Consider the following 12,855-nt stretch of genomic DNA (forward strand, 5'->3'; position numbering starts at 1 on the left):
CCCTGGTGTTCCCCTGCAGACCCGCCCTGCCGAACCTGCCCACCCCAGCAGGTGCCTCTCCAGAGCAGTTCCCACCCTGACACACCTGGCCGGTGGCCTTGGCCAGGACCAGAGCTCCCCCAAAAGCAGCTACTGCCCTGTCACATCCAGCAGGTGGCCTTGGCCAGGACCCGCACAAGCCTGGTGGCTCCTGCCCCCATCCCCACCACCACACACGGCAGGCAGCCCCGTCCGGGACTGGTGCCCCTGCAGACACCTCCTATACCAGTGGGGGAGGGAGGCTCCGCCCACCAGTGTGCCCACAATTATAGCAGGGCCTTCCCACAAGCGTGCCTGCAGCAGTCGTGGTCCATACACCACAGGAGGACATAGGCAGCCCATCCCGGTAACACCACTGGAATGCCTGGTTCCGGTGACCGGAGGAATTGCTCTTCTGGGCCCCAAAGGATGTCTTGTACATAACACCAGGAGACGTAGCTGATCTAACACCTAGACACAAACACAGAGTCAGGCAAAATAAGGAGACAGAAGAACATGTTCTAAATGATAGGACAAGAGAAAACCTCAGAAAAAGAAATAAATGAAATGGAGATAATCTACCCGATGAAGTAGCCCAAATTAAGGGTCATAGGCTCATCAAACGCAGGAGAAGAACGTGAATACAGTGAGATCTTCAACAAGGAGAAAGGAAATATTCAGAGCTGAAGAATACAAGTAGGAAATGAAAAATACACTAGAGGGAAACGACAGCAGATTAGACAATGCAGAAAAATGGATCAGCAATCTGGAGGACAAGGTGGTGAAAATCATCCCGACTGAACAGCAAAAACAAAAAATAATAATAGATTTGAGGATAGTTTAAGGGGCCCCTAGGACAACATCAAGCATGCTATAGGGGTCCCAGGAAAAGAGAGAGGGAAAGGGACAGAAAACATATTTGAAGAAATAATGGCCGAAAACTTCCCTATCCTGGGGAAGGAAACAGACATTCAGGTCTAGGAAGCAAAGAAAGTCCCAAACAAGATAAACCCCAAGAAGTCCACACCAAGACACATATTAATTAAAAGGTTAAGGGGCGCCTGGGTGGCTCGGTCGGTTAAGCGTCCGACTTCGGCTCAGGTCACGATCTCGCGGTCTGTGAGTTCGAGCCCCACGTCGGGCTCTGTGCTGACAGCTCAAAGCCTAGAGCCTGTTTCAGATTCTGTGTCTCCCTCTCTCTCTGCCCCTCCCCTGTTCATGCTCTCTCTCTGTCTCAAAAATAAAAATAAAAACAACGTTAAAAAAAATTAAAAAAAAAAGGTTAAAAAGTAAAGATAAAATCTTAAAAGCAGCAAGAGAAGAACAACTAGTTACATATAAGGGAAAACCCATAAGACCATCAGCTGATCTTTTTTAGCAGAAACTTAGGCCAGAAGCAAGTGTCATTATATGTTCAAAGTGCTAAAAGGAAAAAAAGAAAAAAAAAACTATAACCAAGAATACTCTACCTAGCAAGATTATCGTTCAGAACTGAAAGAGAGATAGTTTCCCCAGACAAACAAAAGTGAAAAGACCACTAAACTGGTCTAACAAGAAATGATCAAGGAATTTCTTTTGGGTATGGCCATTTCTTTCCCACTTAAATTTGGAAAATTATGAAAGAAGAAATCTCACTGGTAAAAGCAAACATGTATTAAAGATAGTGGATCAATTACTTATAAAGCTAGTACAAAGGATAACATACTAAAATATTAAAACCAACTATATCTACAATAATTAGTTAAGGAGTACCCAAAATAAAAAGAGGTAAAATATGGCATCAAACACATAAAGCACGAGGAGAGGGGGAATATACTTTAGAATGTGTTTGAGGGGCACCTGGGTGGCTCAGTCGGTTGAGCTTCCGACTTCGGCTCAGGTCCCGATCTCACAGTCCGTGAGTTCGAGCCCCACGTCGGGTTCTGTGCTGACAGCTCAGAGCCTGGAGCCTGCTTCAGATTCTGTGTCTCCCTCTCTCTCTGACCCTCCACCATTCATGCTCTGTCTCTCTCTGTCTCAAAAATAAATAACCATTAAAAAAATTAAAAAATAAATTAAAAAAAATAGAATGTGTTTAAATTTAAGTAACCACCAACTTAAAATAGACTTCTTTTTTTTCAACGTTTTTTATTTATTTTTGGGACAGAGAGAGACAGAGCATGAACGGGGGAGGGTCAGAGAGAGAGGGAGACACAGAATCGGAAACAGGCTCCAGGCTCCGAGCCATCAGCCCAGAGCCCGACGCGGGGCTCGAACTCACGGACCGCGAGATCGTGACCTGGCTGAAGTCGGACGCTTAACCGACTGCGCCACCCAGGCGCCCCTTAAAATAGACTTCTATATCCAGGATGTTATGTATGAATCTCATGGTAACCACAAACTAAAAACCTGTGATAGATACACAAAAATAAATAAATAAATAAATAAATAAATAAATAAATAAATAATAAATAAATAAATAAGTAAGTAGAAGGGAATCCAAACATAACAGTAAAAAAGTAATCAAATCACAAGGGAAGAAAGAGAATAAAGGAACAGAGAACTATAAAGACAACCAGAAAACAATATATGAAATGGTAGTAGGCACACACCCATTAATTATTACTCTAAATGTCAGTGGACTAAATGTGGCAATCAAAATACATTGATTGAATGTATTTAAAAAAAAAATTTTTTAACGTTTATTTATTTTTGAGACAGAGACAGAGCATGAACAGGGGAGGGGCAGAGAGAGAGGGAGACACAGAATCGGAAGCAGGCTCCAGGCTCTGAGCCATCAGCCCAGAGCCCGACGCGGGGCTCGAACTCCCAGACAGCGAGATCGTGACCTGAGCCGAAATCGGACGCTCAACCGACTGAGCCACCCAGGCGCCCCTGAATGTATTTTTTAAAAAAGACCCATCTATATGCTGCCTACGAGAGATATACTTCAGACCTTAAGACACATACAGACTGAAAGTGAAGGGATGGCAAAAGATATTCCGTGCAAGAGTAAACGAAACAAAAGCTGGAATAGCAGTACATGTGTCAGAAAAAAAATAAACTTTAAAACAGACTGTAACAAGAAACAAAGAAGGGCACTGCATAATGATAAAGGGATCGATCAATGAGAGGATATAACAATTGTAAATGTCTATGTATCCAACACAGGAGCACTTAAAGACATGAAGCAAATATTGACAGATACAAAGGGAGAAATGTGCAGCAATACAGTAATAGTAGATTTTAACACCTCACTTACATCAACGGATAGACCATCCAAAGAGAAAATCAATAAGGAAACAGTGGCCTTATACAACGCACTAAACCAGGTGGACTCAACAGCCATATAGAGAACATTCCATCCCCAAAGAGCAGAATACACATTCTTTCCAAGTGCACATGCAACATTCTCCACGATAGATCATGTTAGGTCACAAAACAACTTTCAGTAAATTTAAAAAGATTGAAATAATATCAAGCACCTTCCAGCCACAACAATATGGAACTAGAAATCAATTATAAGAAGAAAAAAAAGGAAAAAACAAACATAGAGGCTAAACAACATGCTACTAAACAACCAATGGTTCAACAAAGAAATAAAGGGGAAATAAAAAAAAAATACCTTGGGACAAACGAAAACAGAAACACAACATTCCAAAACCTATGGAATCCAGCAGTTCTAGGAGGGAATTTTCCAGTTTAATAGGCCTACCTCAAGAAACAAGAAAAATCTCAAATAAACAATCTAATCATACACCTTAAAGAACTAGAAAAGGAATAAACAAAGCCCAAATTTATTAGAAGGAAGGAAATAATAAAGAGGAGAGCAGAAATAAACACAATGGGGACTTTAAAAAAAAACAATAGAAAAGATCAATGAAACTAAGAGATGGTTCTTTGAAAAGATAGACAAACTTAGTAAATCTTTAACAAGACTCAACAAGAAACAAAAAAGAGAAAACTCAAATAAAATCATAAGTGAAAAGGATTATAAGAGACTACTACCAAATAATTATATGCCAAATAAATTGGACAACCTAGAAGAAATGGATAAATTCTTAGACACACACAGTCTTCCATGACTAAATCAGGAAACAATTGAAAATCTGAACAGACCAGTTACTAGTAATGAAATTGAATCTGTAATTTAAAAGCTCCCAACAAACAAATGTCCAGGACCAGACAATATCACAGGTGAATTTTATCAAACATTTAAAAAGCTAATACCTATCCTTCTCAAACTATTCCAAAAATTGAAGAGGAAGGACTGCTCTCCAATTCATTCTGTAGGCCAGCATTATCCAGACGCCACAACCAAAGACTACAAAAGAACAAAGAAAAGAGAAGAGAAGAGAAGAGAAGAGAAGAAAAAAGAAAAGAAAGAAAATTACAGGCCAATATTCCTGATAAATATAGATGCAAAAACTTCAACAACACATTAGCAAACAGAATTTTTAACAATACATCAAGGATCATACACCATAATCAAGTAGGACTTATTCCAGAGATGCAAGGATGGTTCGATATTCACAAATCAATCAACATGATACACCACATTAACAAAATGAAGGGTAAAAATCATATGATCATCTCAAGAGATGCAGAAGAATTCAACAAAATTCAACATCCATTTATGATTAAAAAAATGTAAACAAAGTGGGTATACAGGGGACATAGCTCAACATAACAAAAGTCATAAAACAAACCCATAGGGGCATCTGGGTAGCTCAGCTGGCTAACTGGCTGACTCTTGAGCTCAGCTCAGGTCTTGATCTCAGGGTCGTGAGTCTGAGCCCTGTGTTGGGTGTGGAGCCTACTTAAAAACATCAACAACAAAAACAACCCAAAGCTAATATCATACTCAATAGAAAAAACGCTGAAAGCTTTTCCTTCAAGATCAGGAACAAGACAAGGATGTCCACTCCTGCCACTTTTGAAAAAATTTTTATTTTAGAGACAGAGGTAGAGATTATGAACAGGAAAAAGGAGCAGAGGGAGAGAGAATCTGAAGGAGGCTCCACACTCAGTGTGGAGCCCAATGGGGGCTCCCCGGGATCATGATCTGAGCTGAAATCAAGCATCAGATGCTCAACTGACTGAGCCACCTGGGTGCCTCCACTCTTGCCACTTTTATTCAACATAGTACTTGAAGCCCCTAGCCACAGCAATAAGAAAAAAAAAAAGATAACAAATAAATGGCATCCAAATTGATAAGGAAGAAATAAAACTATCACTGTTTGTAGATGACATGATACGAAATACAGGACGTCCTAAAGATTCCACCAAAAAACTATTAGAATAAATGAATTCAGTGAAGCTGCACGATATAAAATTAATATACAATCTGTTACAGTGCTACACAACAACTGTCAAAAAAAAGAAATTGTCAAAAAAAAGAAATTAAGAAAACAGTTCCATTTGCTATTGCATTGGACAGAATAAAAAGACCTGGGAATAAATTTAATCAAGAAGGTGAAAGGCCTGTATTCTGTATTCTGAAAACTATAAGAAACTGATGAAAGAAGTTTAAGATGATGCAAATAAATGGAATGATATACCATGTTCATGGATTGGAACAATTAATAATATTAAAATGTCTATACTAACGAAAGCAATCTACAGATTAAATGCAATTTCTATCATAACAGCAATAGCATTTTTAGCATTTTTCACAGAACTAGAACAAATCATCCTAAAATTTGTATGGAACTGAAAAGACTCTGAATAGCCAAGGCAATCTTGAGAAAGAACAAATCTGGAGGTATCATGCTCCCAGATTTCAAATAATACTATAGAGCTATACTAAACAAGATATTACGGTACCAGCATGAAAACAGACACAGAACTCAATGGAACAGAATACAGCCCAGAAATAAACTCATACTTATATGGTCAATTAATCTACGACAAAGGAAGCAAAAATGTACAACGAGGAAAAGACAATAAATTTTGGGAGAACTGGACAGCAACATGCAAAAGAATGAAACCAGACTACTTTCTTATACCACATACAAAAATAAACCCCAAATGGATTAAAGATGTAAATGTAAGGCCTGAAACTATAAAACTCCTAAAAGAAAACATGGGCAGTAAACCTTGGACATTGGTCTCAGCAATATCTTTTGGGATGTCTTCTCAGATAAAAGCAAAAATCTACAAGTAGGACTATCTGAAACTGAAAACAAGAGATTTTTACAGCAAAGCAAACCGTCAACAAAACAAAAAGGCAAATTATTGAGTTAGAGAAGATATTTGCAAATAACATATCCAAGAAGGAGTTAATATCCAAAATACATAAAGAACCCATACAATCTATAAACGTTCCTTCAATACTAAATTTATGGAGAATTTTTAACATGAAAGGGTGTTGAGTTTTGTCAAAGGTTTTTTTTCTCTGCACCTGTTAAGATGATCGTGTGCTTTTCACCCTTGATTCAGTTAATGTGGTGTATCTCATTGATTCGTCCAGCTTTGTCATCAGGGTAATGCTGGCCTGGTAAAAGAACTCTAGGAGTGTTCCCTCTGCTTCAGTTTTTTTGTTTTTGTTTTTTTTTTTTTTTTTGCAAGAGTTTACGAAGGATTTGTATTCGTTCTTCTTTGAATGATTAGTAGAATTCACCAGTGAGGCCATCCAGTCCTGGGCTTTTCTTTGTTGGGAGACTTTATTGGGAATTCAATCTCCTTACTCACTATTGGTCGGTTCAGATTTTTCTGTTTCTTCATGATTCAGTCTTGGGAGATTGTGTGCTTTGAGGAAGTTATCCGATTATTTTAGGTTACCCAGTTGGTTTGCGTGTAATTGTTCACAGTAATCTCTAACAATCCCTTTGTATTTCTATGATGTCAGATACAGTTTCTCCTCTTTCATTTCGGATTTCAGTAATCTGAATCTCCTGCATTTTTTTCTTAGCCTAGCCAAAGTTTTGTCAATTTGGTTTATCTTAAGAACAACAGTAGGGGTGCCTGGGTGGGTCAGTTGGAAGAGTGTGTGACTTGTGATCTCAGGGTTGTGATTTTGAGCCCCCCGTCGGGTGTAGAGAGGACTTTATTATTTTTTTTTTTAATTTTTTTTTAACGTTTATTTATTTTTGAGACAGAGAGAGACAGAGCATGAACGGGGGAGGGGCAGAGAGAGAGGGAGACACCGAATCTGAAACAGGCTCCAGGCTCTGAGCTGTCAGCACAGAGCCCGACGCGGGGCTCGAACTCACGGACCGTGAGATCATGACCTGAGCCGAAGTCGGACGCTTAACCAACAGAGCCACCCAGGCGCCCCTAGAGGACTTTAAAATAAAAACAAAGACAGTTTGACCCGTTAGCTTCAAACTTCCACATTTTTTTCACGTTGTTCATCAGCATCCATTTATTTAAGCTTCCAGAATTCCCTCTTGCATCTCCTCTAAGGCAGGCCTACTGGTGATAAAACTCCCCCAACCAGAGATGCCTGGGTGGCTCAGTCAGTTAAGCGTCAGACGTCCAGACTTCAGCTCAGGTCATGATCTCACCGCTGGTGGGTTCCAGCCCCGTGTCGGGCTCTGTGCTGACAACCCAGAGCCTGGAGCCTGCTTCGGATTCTGTGTCTCCCTCTCTCTCTGTCCCTCTCCCACTCATTCTCTGTCTCTCAAAAATAAATAATAACATTTTTTTAAGGTTTAAAAAAAATAAAAATAAAATAAGAAAATAAACTCCCTCAACAGTTGTTTGCCTGGGGAAGTTTTTATATTTCCTTCGTTTCTGAAGGACAGCTTTACTAGGAAAAGCATTCCTGGTTGACAGTTTCTTCTCTCAGCACTCTGAATATAGGATCCAATTCTGTTCTGGCTTGTAAGGTTTCTGCTGAGTAATCCACCGATAGTCTAATTGGGATTCCTTCATGTGTGATGAGTCACTTTCCTCTTGTTACTTTCAGAATTCTTTGTCTTTGATTTTTGGTGACTTGATCATAATGTGTTTGTGAAGTGTTCTTTGGGTTGAGCCCATTTGGTGACACTTGACTTCATTTACCTGGGTGTCCCTGCCTCTCTCCCAAGATTTGGGACGTCTCCAGCCATTATTTCTTTCCTCTCTCCCTCTCTCTTTTAGCTACAGGATAGATGTGTTAATTTGCTTGACTGTGATAATCATTTCACAATGTATGTATGTATCATCACGTTGTACACCTTAAATATATGCACATTTGATTTGCCAATTATGTCGTAATGAAGCTAGAAGAAAAAGGGAAGCTGCCAAAGGAATATAAGTATATTACTGTTTTTAAGACAATTGAGAGGAGTGGAAGCAATTTTTGTAAGGCCATGTTCTGTTTCCATGACGACTGTCGTCAAGAGAACAGAACCTCAGAAGGGAGCTTCTCTGATCCTTATCAAAAAATTTTGGGGGCGCCTGAGTGGCTCAGTTGGTTAAGCATCCAACTTTTATTCTTTTTAATGTTTATTTATTTTTTAGAGAGAGACAGACAGAGTGCAAGCAGGGGAGGGGCAGAGAGAGAGGCGCAGACACAGAATCCAAAGCAGGCTGCAGGCTCTGAGCGGTCAGCGCAGAGCCCGACGCGGGGCTCGAACCCACAAACTGCAAGATCGTGACCCCAGCCGAAGTCAGACACTTAACTGGCTAAGCCCCCCAGGTGCCCCTCCAATTCTCTTTTCAAAGAATTTCTGATTTTCAACTTAAGAGAGAGGAACAGCTTTTAATTTGCATCCCTTGCGAGCGGGATGTAGGACAGGCTAAACCAGGTCATTGACGAGAACTGCAACATGCAGAATAAGGCCGGTCCCCTCGTGTGCCACCAAAGAGCAGCACACGAGGTAAATATGAAACACAAAAAGCAGAATAATCGTTGCAAAGCCATCTTATTGTTTCAAGCATGTTCTTCAGCTGCTTCAGGGTCCCATTAAAAAGCACACCCTGGCCAATGCAGCAACATTCCCAAGGGTATGAAACGCAGGAAAAGGCTTTATGCCGCCTGGAAGGCACAGTAATCCAGTTCCAAGGATAGCGAAGCCTATCACAGATCACTGCGACCTGGTGTTGAAACCAAGGGAGGAGGCATCAGGACCCACGTGGTCAGGCCCTGGCTCCCGCTTGCCTGCCCCCCCCCACCCCGCCCCCCCCCCCCCGGAACCCCCTAAGTGCCCGACTCTTGATTTCGGCTCAGGTCACGATCTCCCGGTTTGTGAGTACAAGCCCCACGCCGGGCTCCATGCCGACAGTGAGGAGTCGGCTTGGGATCCTCTCTCTCTGCCCCTCCCATTCTCTCTCTCTGTCTCAAAATTAAGTAAAATAAAAAAATTAAAATTTCAAAAGCTACCGCAAATAAATCTTCAAAGAAATAAAATAAAATTTCCAAGTGCCGAAGACTTCATTTAAATTTAATTCATTCCTTGCTCGGTCAGAGTTGCTCTGCTTGGTGAAGGATATTTCAGGACACCGTGGTATGACCACAGGGAAGTCGGGCAAGACAGTGGTTTTCTGATGATTAAGGTGAGTCATACTCTCTTGTCCTCTGTATGATATTCAGTAACTCCCCAAAGATGATCCGGGTATCTTGCTACAACTTAGCGGGGTCCCCGGGTGTCACTGCGAGTTGACCCTACCACTGATGATGTGCAGGAGGGTCCCTAAATTAGCAAGATGAATTCAGAAGCCACCTCTGAGAGGCCCCGAGGGCCAAGCAGGGTACTTTTCTCCTTCTTATTGCGTAAATTCTTTTATTACACGTTGCATTTCCAGTTGGGCAAATTTTAGACCTTGGTTTCAACACTTGTTTCTTCTGCTTCCTTCTCTGTCTTGTTTTTTCCCATCGCTGGATGTACTTCGGGGGAGGGGGGTGTCCTCTCTACCCGGGTACTTTTAACATTTTCCTCCAGAGAGCTTCAGGGTTCTCCAGAGCCTCTCCCGTGACCACTGGCTGCCCTACAGGGTTTAAGGGCCCTGGACTTAAATCAAGTGGAACGAATCCCTTTGCTGTGCCACAGGGGCACCTGAGTGTCGTGCCCTCTACCTGGAGGCTCAGGATCTTGGCTGCAGTAGAGGCAGGGGCAGAAGCAGCAGAGGTCCTTAAAGGTCCTGGTGAGTCCTCTGGGGTCAAGGAGCGTGGACTCAGGCCCCCATCTACTGGCGGCCTTTGACTCTCCCTTCTCTTTTTCTAGTTAAATGACTGCTGCTTCTGGGGTGCCTGGTTGAGCGTCCAACTTTGGCTCAGGTCATGATCTCACAGTTTGTGGGTTTGGGCCCCGCGCCAGGCTCTGAGCCAGGAGCCTGCTTCGGATTCTGTGTCTTCCTCTCTCTCTGCCCCTCCCCGACTTATGCTCGGTCTCTCTCTCTCTCAAAAAATAAATACACATTAAAAAAAAAAAAAAAAAGAATGACACCCACGTGGCACACAGGCACACACACAAACACACCCCAAGAGAGTAGGGGAAAGCTCAGGACTCACATGACAGGCATCCCTGGGGGAGGAAGGGCCGGCCTCGCAGGCAGCTGTGAAATGGCTTCAGAAAGCCAGGAAAGGAGCTGCCCGGTTCGGGCTTTCCCTGGGGGTGGGGTGGGGCCGGAGCAAAGGTTCTGCACGCAGGCAGGCAGGGGTTTGTGCGATTTTGAGTCTGAAGTCAGCGCCAGAGAAGGGGGCTTCCAGACGTTCTCATCAGCTTTCCCGGTGGGGGTGGGGAGCGGGGGGGGGGGGGGGGGGGGGGGGGGGGGGGGGTCACAGTTCAGAGGCCGGGGGCCGGTGTAAGCTGCCCACAAACAACAAAAAAATGTCCAACTGCTCATTACAAGGCCAAACGTAGATAAGAAAAATATGCATTTGCAAGCCTGGGTTTTGGGTTTTTTTTTAAGTTTATTCATTTATTTTGAGAGAGAGTGAGCATGAGTGCATGCAGGTGGGGGAAAGGGAGGGGGGAGGGAGGGAGGGAGGAAGGGAGGGAGGGAGGGGTAGAGAGAGAGAGAGAGAGAGAGAGAGAGAGAGGATCCTAAGCAGGCTCCACACTACCAGCACGGAGCCGGACGCAGGACTCGAACCCACGAACTGCAAGATCATGACCTGAGCCGATGTCAGACCCTTAACCCACGGAGGCACCCAGGCGCCCCCTGTGATGGCTGTTTTTATATAAGGAAACACTAACCAAAAGTTCAAGAAATGATAAACACCGTGTATTCGGGTGGGGCTGGTGTAACCGTGCTGGAGGGATCCAGGATCTATGGGCAGCAAGTTTTCTTAGGTTAGACTGTGCTATCTACGGATTTATTTAAAATAAACAGAGACATGTGGGGGTGCCTGGGCGGCTCGGTGGGTTAAGCATCTGACTGGGCTTCAGCTCAGGTCATGGTCTCACTGTTCGTGATCTGTGCCAGAGGCGTGGAGCCTGCCTGGGATTCTCTTTCTCCCTCTGCCCCTCCCCCACGCTCGCTCGCTCTCCCTGTCTCTCAAAATAAATAAACTTTAAAAATTAAACAAAAACAATTTATAATGTTAAACTCTCCACCCGAGAAGGAGCGCAAACCTCATTAACAACACACTGTATGTATAATCACGCGTCCAGATGCATGTGCAACCTTGTGCCCACCTCTACACACGAGGAAAAAATTCCCCTTTCTGGATATTCATCCTAACCCTAAATATTTAAAAAAAATTTTTTTTTTCAGTGTTTATTTATTTTTGAGAGAGAGAGAGACAGAGCGTGAGCTGGGGAGGGGCAGAGAGAGAGGGAGACGCAGAATCGGAAGCAGGCTCCTGGCTCTGAGCTGTCAGCACGGAGCCCGACGCGGGGCTCGAATTCACCAAACCATAACCTGAGCCGAGGTCAGCCGCTTAACCGACTGAGCCACCCATCCTAACTCTATTTTTTTTTTTTTATCACCCATCCTAACTCTAAATAAAAGGAACCCACTCTCACCCTTGCTGGGGAGTCCAGGCTTTGAAAGTTTTTCCCTGTGATCTTATTCACTCCAAATAGTTGCCATTGTGTGACAGCTCCCCCCGGATGAGCCTCTACCCCTGTGACCCACCAAAGAGCAAACTCACATTCGTTGGGTTACAGCATTACCGAGGGCTAAAAACAAGCTGAGGGCAAGACATGAGCTGACACCCCTTAACCACCACCCCCTTAACACACACACACACACACACACACACACACACACACACACACTCTCTCTCTCTCACTCTCTCTCTATATATATATATACATATATACACACATATATAGTTTGCAACTGTCTGAATGGTTTACAAGAAAAACACAGTCCTAATAATAGACCTCCAGGAACTCCAGGAACCTATAGACCCAATTTCCTGAAGCCCTAACGTCCCCTTAACCTGCATAGGGTAGAAAGCCTTATATAAGGTGCACATGCACCCCAATGTTTATAGCAGCGCTTCCAACAATAGCCAGACGATGGAAAGAGCCTAAATGTCCATCAACTGATGAGTGGATAAAGAAGATGTGGTTTATGTATACAACGGAATACGACCTGGCAATGAGAAAGAATGAAACCCTGCCGTTTGCAGCAACGTGGATGGAACTGGAAGGTATTATGCTGAGTGAAATAAGTCAATCAGAGAAAGACGGGTATCGTATGTTTTCACTCATATGTGGATCTTGAGAAACTTGACAGAAGACCAGGGAGGACGGGAAGGGGGAAAAAATAGTTACAAACAGAGAGGGAGGCAAACCATAAGAGACTCTTAAATGCAGAACACAAACTGAGGGTGGGGGCGGGGGAATGGGTGATGGGCACTTGAGGAGGGCACTTGTTGGCATGAGCACTGGGTGTTGCACGTAAGCCAATTTGACAATAAATTATATTTTTAAAAAACCTACGTAATCAGTCCCTGCTCACAACCCCAGTGCGGCT

This window comes from Panthera leo, chromosome A2 (genome assembly GCF_018350215.1).
Source record: "Panthera leo isolate Ple1 chromosome A2, P.leo_Ple1_pat1.1, whole genome shotgun sequence".
NCBI lineage: Eukaryota > Metazoa > Chordata > Mammalia > Carnivora > Felidae > Panthera > Panthera leo.